We start from the raw sequence: 16395 nt of genomic DNA, 5'->3' as shown, positions 1-16395 counted from the left end.
TTGAAATAGATCAAAATTTACAGCATGACACAAGTAACCAACCGCAACGTGGATTAGCCCCACTGAAATATACATGGGCTGGATGCACTATAGCTATTACTTTCTATTTTGCATTTACAACACATAAATACAAAACAAGTGCTGCACCATAAAAATTTTAAAAAATGTACTACTGCAGTGTCAAGTAATATGAAAACTGCATATGCATGTGTTTTGATATTTAATTGCTCAGAAGAGAACACTGATCCCAAACAACTTTTGGACTCTGACATAATCCAGTGATTAAATATTTTAATCAAGTTAAAAAATTTATACTTTGTTCTGCTTTATGTTTAAACAGGAACAAACAAATAAATACTCTAAACACTGTGGTAACTAGTCATAATCTGCCATGATTTGAAATTATCTCTTGAAGTCCAGGAAATTTGTCAAGAAAGAATTTGATGCTTATGTACTGGGCACATCATAGTCACAGCAACATGAAAGTGACACAATGATTCTGGAGTCAGATAAGAGTGATACAATCACACAGCACGAATTCTATGGACTCTTCAGCCCAAGCAAAACACGCCAACCATATACCCAAACTAAACTAGCACCACTTGCCTGCGCTTGGCCCATTTCTCTCCAAACTTCTCCTGCTCATGAACTTATCCAAATGCCTTTTAAACATTGTGACTGAACCTTTTAGGCAGGTACACGGAGGGATAGCTATTGAGGGATATGGACCAAATGCAGGCAAAGGAGAATAGTTCAAATTATAATAACTGGATAGCATAGGCAGGTTGGGCCGAAGGACTGGTTTCCACGCTGTAGGCCTCTATGACCGTACCTGCATCCACCACTTTCTCTAGTAGTTCATTCCACACACGAACCATTCTCTGTGTAAAATGTTGCCCCTTAAATTCTTTGTAAGACTTTCTCCTCTCCCCCTAAAGATATTCCCCCCTAGTTTTGAATTCCTCTACCCTAGGGAAAAGACCCTTGTCATTCCCCTTATGGTTGTGTAAACTTCAATAAGGTCACCGCTCAACCTCCTACGCGCCAAAGAAAAAAGTCCCAGTCTTTCCAGTCCATTTCTATATCTCAAATTCTTCATTCCAGGCAACATCCTGGTAAATCTTTTCTGAACCCACTCCAATTTAATAATATTCTTCCTAGAACAGGCCTCACCAACGTCCTGTGCATCATCAACATGATGGTTCAAAGATCTGGTACATCTCCAATTTCTGTAGTGTACTGGGAAAGATAAGTCTGCTGGATCAGTCGGACATTTCATAAAAAGATCGAAAAAGCATTGCAATGAAGTGCAATGGGAAGAGAACGGATGTACCTACTTAAACTCTCAAGGTATTTAAAATATACTGCTACGAATTGAGCTCCGTCACATTCTCTTATGTTGGAGCAAATCGAGATTCACATTCATACAAGAGTCTGTAATATGATTGGTGCTGCTAGTCACAAGCTATTAACTTCAATATAAAGTGAACTCACTTTTTATAATTTTTATTCAAAGACAGAGACAGTGGTTCAGGCAAAAATAGCCTTGAGAACAGTGCCTCCTGGGGGAGTAAAGGATTGTCTTGGGGTGGCTGAAAGGTTTGTGCACTACAAGAATCGTGCGACCGATAGATGTTGAAGTTCAATCGTGAAAAGAACTGAGCAAAGCTGAAAAATGATAAGAACACTCCAAGAAGAAACTGGAGTCAGGATTTATTCCAGGCTGTCAAACAAGAGAGCTGAAATAAACAGTGAAGGTCTGCAAGCAATTCAAAGAACACAGGACCTTATCAAATGTGGTGATGGGCCAAAACAAAACCAGAAAATAGCAACAAGAAACACAATGTCATTTGCAAACTGTGTAACGTAAGGACAAGATAATAAAATGTGAGGCTGGATGAACACAGCAGGCCAAGCAGCATCTCAGGAGCACAAAAGCTGACGTTTCGGGCCTAGACCCTTCATCAGAGAGGGGGATGGGGAGAGGGAACTGGAATAAATAGGGAGAGAGGGGGAGGCGGACCGAAGCTGGAGACAAAAGAAGATAGGTGGAGAGGAGAGTATAGGTGGGGAGGTAGGGAGGGGATAGGTCAGTCCAGGGAAGACGGACAGGTCAAGGAGGTGGGATGAGGTTAGTAGGTAGATGGAGGTGCGGCTTGGGGTGGGAGGAAGGGATGGGTGAGAGGAAGAACAGGTTAGGGAGGCAGAGACAGGTTGGACTGGTTCTGGGATGCAGTGGGTGGGGGGGAAGAGCTGGGCTGGTTGTGTGGTGCAGTGGGGGGAGGGGACGAACTGGGCTGGTTTAGGGATGCAGTAGGGGAAGGGGAGATTTTGAAACTGGTGAAGTCCACATTGATACCATTAGGCTGCAGGGTTTCCAAGCGGAATATGAGTTGCTGTTCCTGCAACCTTTGGGTGGCATCATTGTGGCACTGCAGGAGGCCCATGATGGACATGTCATCTAGAGAATGGGAGGGGGAGTGGAAATGGTTTGCGACTGGGAGGTGCAGTTGTTTGTTGCGAACTGAGCGGAGGTGTTCTGCAAAGCGGTCTCCAAGCCTCCGCTTGGTTTCCCCAATGTAGAGGAAGCTGCACCGGGTACAGTGGATGCAGTATACCACATTGGCAGATGTGCAGGTGAACCTCTGCTTAATGTGGAATGTCATCTTGGGGCCTGGGATAGGGGTGAGGGAGGAGGTGTGGGGACAAGTGTAGCTTTTCCTGCGGTTGCAGGGGAAGGTGCCGGGTGTGGTGGGGTTGGAGGGCAGTGTGGAGCAAACAAGGGAGTCACGGAGAGAGTGGTCTCTCCGGAAAGCAGACAGGGGTGGGGATGGAAAAATGTCTTGGGTGGTGGGGTCGGATTGTAAATGGCGAAAGTGTCGGAGGATGATGCGTTGTATCCGGAGGTTGGTAGGGTGGTGTGTGAGAACGAGGGGGATCCTCTTAGGGCGGTTGTGGCGGGGGCGGGGTGTGAGGGATGTGTTGCGGGAAATACGGGAGACGCGGTCAAGGGCATTCTCGATCACTGTGGGGGGAAAGTTGCGGTCCTCAAAGAACTTGGACATCTGGGATGTGCGGGAGTGGAATGTCTTATCGTGTGAGCAGATGCGGCGGAGGCGGAGGAATTGGGAATAGGGGATGGAATTTTTGCAGGAGGGTGGGTGGGAGGAGGTGTATTCTAGGTAGCTGTGGGAGTCGGTGGGCTTGAAATGGACATCAGTTACAAGCTGGTTGCCTGAGATGGAGACTGAGAGGTTCAGGAAGGTGAGGGGTGTGCTGGAGATGGCCCAGGTGAACTGAAGGTTGGGGTGGAAGGTGTTGCTGAAGTGGATGAACTGTTCGAGCTCCTCTGGGGAGCAAGAGGCGGCGCCGATACAGTCATCAATGTACCGGAGGAAGAGGTGGGGTTTGGGGCCTGTGTAGGTGCGGAAGAGGGACTGTTCCACGTAACCTACAAAGAGGCAGGCATAGCTGGGGCCCATGCGGGTGCCCATGGCCACCCCCTTAGTCTGTAGGAAGTGGGAGGAGTCAAAAGAGAAGTTGTTGAGGGTGAGGACGAGTTCAGCTAGGCGGATGAGAGTGTCGGTGGAGGGGGACTGGTCGGGTCTGCGGGACAGGAAGAAGCGGAGGGCCTTGAGGCCATCTGTATGCGGAATGCAGGTGTATAGGGAGACAGGAAGAAGCGGAGGGCCTTGAGGCCATCTGCATGCGGAATGCAGGTGTATAGGGACAGGAAGAAGCGGAGGGCCTTGAGGCCATCTGCATGCGGAATGCAGGTGTATAGGGACAGGAAGAAGCGGAGGGCCTTGAGGCCATCTGCATGTGGAATGCAGGTGTATAGGGACAGCAAGAAGCGGAGGGCCTTGAGGCCATCTGCATGCGGAATGCAGGTGTATAGGGATCAGGAAGAAGCGGAGGGCCTTGAGGCCATCTGCAAGCGGAATGCAGGTGTATAGGGATCAGGAAGAAGCGGAGGGCCTTGAGGCCATCTGCATGCGGAATGCAGGTGTATAGGGTGTACAGGTTCCCCTGCAACCGCAGGAAATGCTACACTTGCCCCCACACCTCCTCCCTCACCCCTATCCCAGGTCCCAAGATGACATTCCACATTAAGCAGAGGTTCACCTGCACATCTGCCAATGTGGTACACTGCATCCACTGTACCCGGTGCGGCTTCCTCTACATTGGGGAAACCAAGTGGAGGCTTGGAGACCACTTTGCAGAACACCTCCGCTCAGTTCGCAACAAACAACTGCACCTCCCAGTCGCAAACCATTTCCACTCCCCCTCCCATTCTCTAGATGACATGTCCATCATGGGCCTCCTGCACTGCCACAATGATGCCACCCGAAGGTTGCAGGAACAGCAACTCATATTCCGCCTGGGAACCCTGCAGCCTAATGGTATCAATGTGGACTTCACCAGTTTCAAAATCTCCCCTTCCCTTACTGCATCCCTAAACCAGCCCAGTTCGTCCCCTCCCCCCACTGCACCACACAAACAGCCCAGCTCTTCCCCCCCACCCACTGCATCCCAAAACCAGTCCAACCTGTCTCTGCCTCCCTAACTGGTTCTTCCTCTCACCCATCCCTTCCTCCCACCCCAAGCCGCACCCCCATCTACCTACTAACCTCATCCCACCTCCTTGACCTGTCCGTCTTCCCTGGACTGACCTATCCCCTCCCTACCTCCCCACCTATACTCTCTCCACCTATCTTCTTTACTCTCCATCTTCGGTCCGCCTCCCCGTCTCTCCCTATTTATTCCAGTTCCCTCTCCCCATCCCCCTCTCTGATAAAGGGTCCAGGCCCGAAACGTCAGCTTTTGTGCTCCTGAGATGCTGCTTGGCCTGCTGTGTTCATCCAGCCTCACATTTTATTATCTTGGAATTCTCCAGCATCTGCAGTTCCCATTATCTCTAACGTAAGGACAAGCTGTGTTTTAGAGGCCATGTGTTACATTAACACTGGAATTCCCAAATTTTCTCTCTTGGGGTCTCAACCTGCAATTTGGGAAGTGTCTGCAGTAATGTAACAAGATGCCAACAAGTGTGCAATCTGAAAAATGAGAAAAGGAATAAACTACTTACATGATCCACACAATGTATCTGATTATCTCAGCTGAGAAATGAACTGAAGCACAAATACCTCAATATATGGGAAATGAGAGAAGATGGCAGAGATATTGAAAAACTGGCCTTGAACTGAAATTAAGATTCAGAGTTATTGTTTGCAAGGTGTCTCGCACAAGCTCAGAGAGGCGACTGCAGGATGGTATTGTCATTTGGATTGAGATCCAAGTTACAGCTTGGAAGACTTAGGTTCAACTTCTACAATGGTAGATGGTGAAATTAGAAATCAATCGTAAATCTGGAATTAAAAGCGAACCCGATGGTGACGATGAAACCGCTGTAAACTGGAGTAATGACCCACCTTGTTCACTAATTTATGTCTTTCATGAAAATAAATTCTGTCTTCCTCACCTGTCTGGCCCATATTTAACTCCAGTCCCAAAAAGTGAGGTTGACTCTTAACTGCCCCCGAAATGGTCTAGTAAAGCCACTACCTGCCACAAATTATAACTTAAAGTACAAAACGATATTTTTATATTTGAGAGAGCACAGAAAAGATTTACAAGGATGCTGCCAGGGTTGGAGGGTTTGAGCTATAGGGAGAGGCTGAATAGACTGCGGCTATTTTCCCCAGAGCGTCGGAGGCTGAGGGGTGACCTTATAAATGCTTGTAAAATCATGAGGGGCATAGGTAGGGTAAATAGGCAAGGTGTTCTGAGGGAGTACAGGTCCAAAAGTAGAAGGCATCGGTTTAAGGTGAGAGGAGAAAGATTTAAAAGGAACCTGAGGGGTAATTTTTTCACACAGAGGATGGTGTGTGAATGGAATGAACTGCAAGAGGAAGTGGTGGAAGCTGGTACAATTACAACAATTAAAAGGCATCTGGATGGGTAGATAAATAGGAAGGGTTGAGGGGGATATGGGCCAAATCCTGGTAAATGGCATTAGGTCAGATTGGGATGTGTGGTAGGGCTGGACGGGTGGGACTGAAGAGCCTGTTTCCATGCTGCATAACTCTATGTGAAGTTGGCATTGACTTAGGCAACAGAAATAACAATGACACACAACGCCCTGCCAATCCTCCTTGGCTAAATGCAAGGTTAAAGCCAACAATGAAAGGGCTGTCCACAAGTAGTTAAACAACTGCCTGAGATAGGCACTTTCACAGAATTATACCTGACAAACAATGTCCCAGACACAACAACCTTCAACCCTCAGGTGATCCACAGATAGCAGCACAGTGGCTTACAGCTGGAAGGGATCTGCCCTGGGAGCCCCCAACATTGAATCCGGACCCCACAAGTTCTCACGGTAAAATAAAACAGGAAAACCATTACCTTCCATCTGGCTGAAAATGAATTTGTCACAAAAAATGTCAGCATTTTCAGTCAGGATGCTCAGCCCAACACATGTAAGTAAACTTCTTTTCCAAACAACAGAAAATGATTTTAAGAAATTATACACAATTATAAAGTAGTTTCACTGTTGTACAGTAGTCACGTTCTTGGTAGATTAAATACATGTTGTAGAAAACTTTTAAAAGGTACTGTTGTACCTAAAGGGAGGCACAATTTTAGACCATCTTCGAAAGCCTGCAAATGAGCACAAGTGAAAACTCATCACTGTGAGTAATGGGATCTGGATGCATTGCCAGTTTTGTGATCATGGCTGGCTACTATCACAGTGATTTAAAAGATCGCAGAAACTCGACTTGAATAGAGTGCAATTTGAGCTTTTAATTCCTCATTCCTTTGCAATGGCTTGGCCAATTTCAGGCAAATTCCTTTAAAATGAAGAGTTTGATGTTCCAATCGACATCAAAGAGATTAGGAAGAAATTCAAGTGCCATGAGATATCGGTGAAAATGGGTGCACAAATTAATCTACTTGTGGGTGCAAGATCCCAAACGCACTCCAACAGGAAATTCCACTCGCAATCTGAGATTGAGGTAGGTTTTGAAAAGTTGAAAGAGACTGGGTTGTCACCCGTAGGGGAAATTATGGGTAATGATAACATTACTGACAGGAAATGGATTTCAGGATTATTCAGCCCAGCTGTATGAGGAAGTTAAATTAACAAGCAAAAGCAGTTGCTGGCCCAGAGTGATTTAGTCATTTCAAATTGCAAATCAATTCAGCTCCTTGTGCTAGGGTTTACTAATGCCTTGCAGAAACCTTCACCTACTCAGCACACACAGTTTGAACAATTACCAGAGAAAATACAGACCAGAAACAAAATATTTAGTAACCATACTTTCTCTAACTACTTTTTGCAAGCGTAAAAAGTCCAACTCCAAGTACAAATTTTATAAATGTATTCTTCTAATTCTCAATGATAATTAAGCAAATTTAACCTCCTTTTTGCAAATTTGGATGCAATATACCTCAGTTGAAAGAAAGTAGGAGTCAGCTATTCAAAGACCTGACTTAAACATCAGGACTGACTGTTGTAGGCTGGATACCAAACAATGACAAGACAGAATACAGGAAAGAGATACAGTACTTGGTGACATGGTACAAAGATAACAATCTCTCTCTAAATGTCAACAAAACTAAAGAGCTGATCATCAACTTCAGGAAGCAAGGAGGGGGGCACGCCCCTATCTACATCAATGAGGCTGAGGTGGAGATGGTTGAGAGCATCAAGTGACAATCACTAACAATCTGTCCTGGACCAACCACATAGATGTGACAGTCAAGAAGGCACAACAACGCCTCTACTTCCTTAGGAGGCTAAGGAAATTTGGCACGTCCATGAGGACCATAAGACCATAAGACATAGGAGTGGAAGTAAGGCCATTCAGCCCATCAAGTCCACTCTGCCATTTAAATCATGGCTGATGGGCATTTCAACTCCACTTCCCTGCACTCTCCCCGTAGGACCTTCATCAACTTCTACAGATGCACCATTGAAAGCATTCTATCAGGGTGCATGACAGCCTGGTACGGCAAGTGGTCTGCCCAGGACTGTAAGAAACTACAGAGAGTTGTGAACACTGCCCACACATCCTGCAAGTCAAGTTTCTACCCGTTGACACCATCTACACTTCCCGTTGCCTCAGAAAGGCAGCTAACATCATCAAAGACCCTTCCCAACCCGGTTATAATCTGTTCCAACCTCTTCCGCCAGCAAGAAAATACAAAAAAACTTAAATACAAGACGCCAGCAGGTTCAAGAACAACTTCTTCCTGCTGTTATTAGACTTCTGAATGGACCTCTTAAATTTCAAATCTAAGGTTTATCTTGCTTTTGTGCACCTACTTCGCAGCAGTAATTTTGTATTCCCCACTCTGTTCTATCACCAAGGATCTTCGTACAGTATATTCTGCTTCTACTGCACACAAAACAAAATTTCTCACTCTGCTTGGGTACACTGTAACAATAGTCAATGAAATCAAATGTTTAACCAGGTAAATGTGTGATTAAACAAATGTATTTTTTAAGAAAACAGCTAAGATTACCATGAACTACAATAAGCGGGCAAGCCATTCAGCTGTACCCAAATGTAAACATAATTGCAAACTGTACTAAAAAAAAGCCATCAATGCTTAATTTAAAAAGCAATTAAAACAAATGGTAGGAACATATGATTGCATAGTAGGATTTTAAATCCTCTCAATAGAAAAGCTTAGCACTTGTGAAGAAAGTGCAGCCTTCTTCATTCACGATAAATTTTTGTAAGCTGCCCTGCAAGACATATGAACACATTAGCCTGAGCTCTGGTTCACAGCCATGCCTTGATTAGACCACCCTTCATTCAATGAAACTCAAACTGAGATAACCATTTCCGGTACCACATACAACACCATGACAACTACTGGAGAAACATTAACACAGTAATTTATTGCAGCACGAATTTTCAACCAGTGCTTTTCTCTCCAATTTTCTTACCGTTGTGCAATTGGCACTTTCAGCCACCCAATAGACCATGACACTCTCATGTGCTTATAATAGGGATAAATTGATCTTTATTTCCCCGTTATACTTAATTAAAATGCATCCATCTACAAGTGGTATACACTACTTCCTTTCTTGATGTCATTTTACTTACGGATGGCTGGTTGTTGCCAGTTGCTATTCTATTACATACTGAAAATAGTCACAGGTCTCCCAAGGTCCTGCAACAGTAGGTGGCACTGTCAGAGTGAAAATAATAAGGATCAACTAATTATTTAGCAAAAGCTGAAACAGCATCCTGATTTAACACCATATACCTTAGACACAGTAATTACTATTCCATTATGGGAACAATACAGTGAACAGCTCCCAGCAGCATCTCAGGAGCTCAAAAGCTGACGTTTCGGGCCTAGACCCTTCATCAGAGTGTCTAGGCCCAAAATATCAGCTTTTGTGCTCCTAAGTTGCTGCTTGGCCTGCTGTGTTCATCCAGCTCCACACTTTGTTATCTTGGATTCTCCAGCATCTGCAGTTCCCATTATCAGCGAACAGCTCCTCCTGGTTGCATCTATATTCCCTCCCCATTCCCCTACTGCAACATCGATCCCTGTCCATTACCCACTCATCGCTGAGGCATTGGAGCTTGACAGGTGACCTTACAGAAGCTTATAAAATCATGAAGGGCATGGTTAGGGTGAACAGTCAAGGTCTTTTCCACAAGGTAGGGGAGTCCAAACCAAGGCAGCACAGGATTAATGTGATAGAGGAAAGATTTTAAAAGGGACCTAAGGGGGAGCTTTTTCACGACTAGGGTGTATGGAATGAGCTGCCATATGAAGTGGTGGAGACTGGTACAATGACAATATTTAAAAGGCATCTGGGTGGGTATATGAATAGGAAGGGTTTAGAGAGATATGGGCCGAATGTTGGCAAATGGGACTGAAACAGGAGGCTGGCAGAAATCTGTGGTGAAGTAACTGGGAAGCAAAAGCTATTGCTACCAATGACAAAGTATTGCCAGATCTCTTTCAACAATAATAATTTGCACTTAAACAGCGCTCTTAACACATTAAACTGTCACAATGCTCCTCTCATGAACACTATGAAACAAAAGTCGACTTAGAACACTCAAAGTGACAATCATGAATGAATGCTTCCATTTCTGCTCAGATCATGGAATCACAAATTCCTACAGTAGGACATTTGACCCATTGAGTCCACACTGAGCATCCGTTCAGGCCCACACCCCTTACCCTATCTCTGTAACCCTGCATTTTCCATGCCTAACCCACCTATCCTGAACATCCCTAGGCACTATAGGCAAATAGTCATGACCAATCTGCCTAACCAGCGCATCTTCGGACTGTGGGGAGAAACTGGAGCACCCTGAGGAAAGCCATGCAGACACAAAGAGAATTTGCAAACTTCACACAGTCACCCGGGGCCAGAATCGAACCAAAGTCCCTGGTGCTGAGGGGCAGCAGTGCTACACACTGAGCCACCAAGCATCTTACTTTTTCTATATGGTGCAAACAACAATTTCATCAATACACGCTAGATTATTGGCAAACACTTACCCAAAGAAAATTTCAGGCGAGGATTGCTCAGAGAGGGACCAATTAGATGCAATTGCCTGAATGGAAAGAATCCTCTTGCCTCTCAGGAAATTTCGAACCGCATATCTACGTCATTTTAGTTAATCCGGCATGTGATGAGTGCTGATAAATTCAGAAAGATAGCAATTATATGGAGTTTGGTTGGAGCATGAAAATTGTCTCCAAGATCTGATTAGATGTGAACTGTGAATCCTTCAAGTAAGTGTAGGTGCAAAACCTATGGGTGGTTTTCAAATTAATGCTCCTAGTTTTGTTAATTATTTGTAACTTTATGGAACAATCAAGTTTTGAATTACAATACATCGTCATAAAAACTCATGATCTTTGGAACTTGGTCTTTCAAATTTGTCAAGTATAGGCCAACATGATCTTTAGATGTAAATGCTGCACTAAGAAAGTTAAAAGATTAGGGAAGTACTTTAGACCAGGAGACAGGGGGGTCCTGATGGATGAGTTGGTGTAGAGGAAGGATGTTCTCATTCCCCGGGTCCAGCAGACAAACACTGTCAGCCTGGTCCGAGGTTACAGTGTGAATTGGTGCAGTGTCCACAGCTTAGCAAGATGTCCAGCAGTACCAAAAAACACCTTCTGCATTCTGCCAAGCTTCTGTCCACTACCTTACGCTCCATCCTGCCATTACCAGCCCCCAAGGCTTATGCTCTGTCCCTCTCACTATTGCATACAATATGTTGCCTCACTTGCTCTCATTCTCCTGACATGACGAACCCTGCACGCCCTCTATGTTGCTTTCTCTCACCCACGTCCGTCACTACCTTTCCTCCACCAGCACCAACACCAACTAACATATCACCCACATTCATTTCACTCAATCCCTGTCTCTGTCTTAATCTAGGAAAAAGCAGACCAGAACAAGATTGCAAGAGTCAGGATGGATGGAATGGTATCAAATATTTGGCTTCTCATCCCCTATGAGGATAGGATTATTACCATCACCAGCTAGGACAGAGGCCTCTCATGCAGAGATGTTGAAACTTCAATGTCTAGTTAATCTAAGTAAGAAACATTGTGCATTTTTATGCTATTCTGTCATTAGACCAAATGGAAACACATTATTAACAGGCTACAACCTCTATTCCTTGGTCATGATGCTTTTGTTCTTCTGTGTCCTGCACATTCAAGGTCCCTGTATGTGGAATGAACATGGTCATTACCCACGTAGCACACCCTGAGACATTTGTGCTGGGATCCAAGATGCCAGTAAAAAGGAGTCAGAGGCAACCTAGAATTGCCAAGTACCACTTGGACTTTCATGTTGGAAATTTGTAGTCAGAAGGAGACTGCATATTAATGAGGCATGATTAAGTGATCATAAGAGTGATAAAACATCATATTCCCTGATAATAGACCTCCCAGCACTCACTGGTGAGAATTTTGTCTCAACATTCAGGACTTGGTTGGAAAATGTGACATTTTGGTCTCGATGTTGAGAAGGGTCTCGCTTGATTTCCCCAAATTTCTAGCCAAAGCCAACTCCATTCAGGGGCTCACAAGATTCCACACACAGATGATGTTTTATGTCAATAACCTTTTATCAAAATACTTTTGAAAGTTTCAAGAACAGAGCATCACTTGAAAGAGGAAAACTGTTTTTCTTCACAGATGCTGCCTGAACTGCTGAGGCTTTTTTTCTAGCAAATTTTGTTCTTATGCCATCATCTTCACCACTTCCTATAAAATACACCAGTGATTCAACTTCCCTCCCCAGTCATGACCTCAATATTGGAAGTAAACTGCTGTCCAAAGGCCCAAGTCAAGCTTTCAATCCTATATTCTCTACTGCAAAGACCACTCATTTCCAACCCTGCATCAGGCAATTGTCGCTGAAAACCCCATCCACGCCAAAATTACCACCAATGATTACAATGTCTGACCTCCCATTCTCCACAAACCTCAGGTCATGCGAAATCCTGTTACATGTATCCAGTCTCAGCGTAGATCAAACATCCTCTCCCTTGCTGACCTGGTTTGGCACCTAGTCCTTCAACTTCTCCACTGCAATATTTTTCAGCTTTCCATTTAAACCCATTCATGGTCTCAGACATTTAATATGTTAACCCCATCTAACCCCAAATCCTTGCCATCGACTCCTTATTACTTTCAGATTATATACTCACAAGCAATGAAAAGCTAGACTTTAGGGTCCATTCTCTGCAAAGAACTGTCTGAGAAAAACATAGATCTACTTTCAGCTTCATGTGGCTTCAAACCTCAGTTTCATTATTATTTGTGCTCCTATATTTTTATTGGTTGTTACCTTCATACATCAGTGAATGCTGCAATGTGTGGGTTTTTGGTATGTTTGCCGATTGTTCTCATACATCTATGAGTTCTTTCAACGGTTCAATGAACACTGAGTCTGCCATTTTAATCCTTACAAATTAGGATTGATTGAATTGGCATGTGTTGACTGTGCTATGCTGGTTTCTCCAAAACTGTATAAAGGAACTTTATGTCGAACAATATATCTCAACATTGCGCAAGCTGTTGTTTGAAGCTGACACGTAATGTTAAGCTCTGACCCATGATAATCAATTTGTCACAAAGCATAAAGAAAATGTTGCTGATCAGTGCATAGCCTCTGGAATCACTCATTTTTAAAAATATCTAATTAGTAAATGAAATTACTAATATCTAATTAATATCACAACTGTTTTTATAAACACTAGATTGTTTTTATTTATATTTGTTTCTGAACGTACGTTACGCTATGTATGTATCTACACTGCAGTGGTTGGGAATAATAAGCTGACAATGCTCTTTAAACTATTGAACTGTTTTTACACCTTTAAGATGTATTTTTGAAGTCTTTCAACATTTGTTGGCATTCCCTGAGAAGGGCAAATCAATGCAAGATTAATTATGTCACCCTCGAAGTGCAACTTGTTTAATAGAAATGAGTCGGATAACTTTACAAAAACACAATACAATGCGTTCTAGAATTTGTTCTAAATATGATACAACGGACATCAACATTAATACTAGAAACATGAACATTATAAATTACATTGGCATTTAGGTTTATAACTCAAAGTAATAACACAAAACGTTACACAGGATTGAACTATAAATAATTATACCATTGTTTATTTATGTATTCATGTGGCTTCTTGGCGAATTTCACAATATATTATGATAAGAAACATGAACAAGAGTGGGCCGTTCAACCCTTCAACTCTGCTCTGCCATTCAATAAGATCATGGCTGATTGGAAACTCATTCATTTTCCTTTCATTTCCCTGTAGCCCTTGATTCCCTTTGCGTCTCAGCCGTAAATACACATGAGAACTCGGCTCACTATTCTCTGTTGCAAGGAGTTCCAAAGACTCTCAACCCCTCTGAGAGAAGAAGTTCCTCCCCATCTCAGTCTTAAATTGGCATGCTTTTATTCTGAGACTACACCCTCTGGTCCTAGACTCTCCGAGGGAAACATCCTCTCTGCACTTAGCTTGTCAAGCCCCTTAAGAATCCAAAATGTTTCAATGAGATCACCTCTCATTCTTCTAAATCCCAGTGTGTAGGGTCCCAACCTGTTTTGCTCATAAAGCAATCCCTCCATAGTACGGATCAGCCTAGCAAACCTTCTCTGAACTACTTCCATTGAAATAATATCTTTCCTTAAGTAGGGGACAAAAATTGCTCACAGTGGTCTCACTAACACCTTGTACAATTGCAGTAATACTTCACTACATTTATACCCCAACTCCCTTGAAATAAGAGGTAACACTCCATTAGCATTTCTGATTACCTGCTGTACCTGATGCTAGCTTTCTGTGTTTACGCACAAATTCCCCCAAGACTCTGTGTTTCAACTTTCTGCAGAATTTTTCCAAATAAATAATATTGTCTTCTTTTGTTCTCCCTTCCAAAATGAACAATTTTGCATTTTCCCACTCTATATATCATTTGTCAATATTTTCCCTGGTTACTGAACCTATCAGTGTCTCTCTGAAATAAGACTACAAAGTGTGATGCTGGATGAACACAGTAGGCCAAGCAGCATCTCGGGAGCACAAAAGCTGACGTTTCGAGACCTCTCTGGTGAAGGGTCTAGGCCCGAAACGTCAGCTTTTGTGCTCCTGAGATGCTGCTTGGCCTGCTGTGTTCATCCAGCTTCACATTTTGTTATCTTAGATTCTCCAGCATCTGCAGTTCTCAATATCTCTGATCAGTATCTCTCTGAAAACTGACTGCATCCTTCTCACATCCAGCCTTTCCATCTATTTTTGTCATCTCTGCAAATGTGGCTATAGTACCATCACTTCCTTCCTCCAAGTCATTGATATATAGTCTAAACAATTGTGATCCCAGCACTGATCCCTGTGAAACCTCACTGGTCACAATTCACCAAATGCAAGAAAAGGACTCCTTATCCCTATTCACTGTTTCCTGCCTATTAGCCAATTCTCTATCTATGCCAATATACAACTCAAATAACACGGGTTCTTATTTGCGATAATGGAAACTGCAGATGCTGGAGAATCCAAGATAATGAAGTGTGAAGCTGGATGAACACAGCAGGCCAAGCAGCATCTCAGGAGCACAAAAGCTGACGTTTCGGGCCTAGACCCTTCATCAGAGCTCTGAAACGTCAGCTTTTGTGCTCCTGAGATGCTGCTTGGCCTGCTGTGTTCATCCAGCTTCACATTTATTATCTTGGGTTCTTATTTCATGACTTAACTCTTTGTGAGGTATCTTGTCTAATGTATTCTCCACGTCCAAGAAGAACACACGTACTGGTTCCCCTCTAGCTAGTCTGGTCGAGACTACTTCGAAAAACTCCAATAAATTTGTCTTTCATGAAGCCAAGCTGACTCTGCTCGAATAAATTATGATTTTCAAAATGTTCTGCTATTACTCCCTTACTAATTCATTCCAATACTTTTCCAACAATAGGTGTTTGGCTAATTGGGTTGTGGTTTTCCACTTTATGCCTCCCTTCCTTTTTGTATTGGGGTATCACACCTGCAGTTTTCCAATTCTCTGGTATTTCTCCAGAACCCAGTGATTTCTGGGCACACAGTAACTGCACGAAATACCCAGCAGCATAAGTAATGGAAATATAAAGATAGTTGATGGCTAGGCTTCAGCCCAGAATGGCAGTGACATAGAGACAAAAAGACTTCAGATGCTGGAATCCAAGGTAGATAAACAGGAGGCTGCAAGAACACAGCAGGCCAGGCAGCATCTGGAGAAAAGGAGAAGTCAACGTTTCAGGTACTATCCTTCTTCAAGGCTGTTCAGGGCCCCAGTCCTGATGAAGGGTAATTACCCGAAACATTGACTACCACCTGGCCTGCTGTATTCTTCCACTCTCCTGTCTGTCTACCTATGAGCAAGCTAGCCTTCCAAACCAACGTTTCCATTTCGATGGGTTTCTGAACTTGACACGTGTGTGTCTTGGGTCCTTGCTTTTTATGCAACTGGGCCAATATTTAATCCTCCCTCTCTCTATACATGTTTTCATCTATCTTTGTCTCTACCTTGCCCATTTTAATTTCTCTGATTTATTTCCCCAATACTCCATTTGCTGCTTTGTTTTACAGCACAATCTAGCTATTCAATCAGTCATAAATTATCTTCTTTCATTCCCTCAATACCATTCCATTTCTGATTCTAATGACACAAAAATATGAAGGAGAGTAAGTTGTAATTAGGCCATAGGCAGCCTGTAAGGGATATAGATAGATTAAGTGAGTGGGCAAATTTTTAGCAGACTTGGTAAATGTGAACTTGTCCACTGTGATAGGAAAAAATAGGAAAGCAGCACACTACTTAAGTGGACAGAACAAA

General features: G+C 43.5%; 1 protein-coding gene across 4 annotated transcripts in view; it reads right to left on the bottom strand.

The window, feature by feature from the left end:
* ldah (lipid droplet associated hydrolase) overlaps nucleotides 1-16395 on the bottom strand; it is a 255387-nt gene that overhangs the window by 220204 nt on the left and 18788 nt on the right. For 2 of the 4 annotated variants that reach the window (XM_059645644.1, XM_059645647.1), the window contains exon 2: nucleotides 10546-10686. The exons of 1 other annotated variant lie outside the window; for it this stretch is intronic. The gene's annotated coding sequence lies outside the window, so the exon portion shown is untranslated. Of the gene's footprint in view, nucleotides 1-9122; nucleotides 9208-10545; nucleotides 10687-16395 lie in introns of all 4 variants that reach the window. One more of the 4 variants, XM_059645645.1, reaches the window with a different exon arrangement.

Source organism: Stegostoma tigrinum, chromosome 4 (assembly GCF_030684315.1).
Source record: "Stegostoma tigrinum isolate sSteTig4 chromosome 4, sSteTig4.hap1, whole genome shotgun sequence".
NCBI lineage: Eukaryota > Metazoa > Chordata > Chondrichthyes > Orectolobiformes > Stegostomatidae > Stegostoma > Stegostoma tigrinum.
Note: the sequence above shows the minus strand (reverse complement) of the source record. Positions and strands in the feature narration are given on the sequence as shown.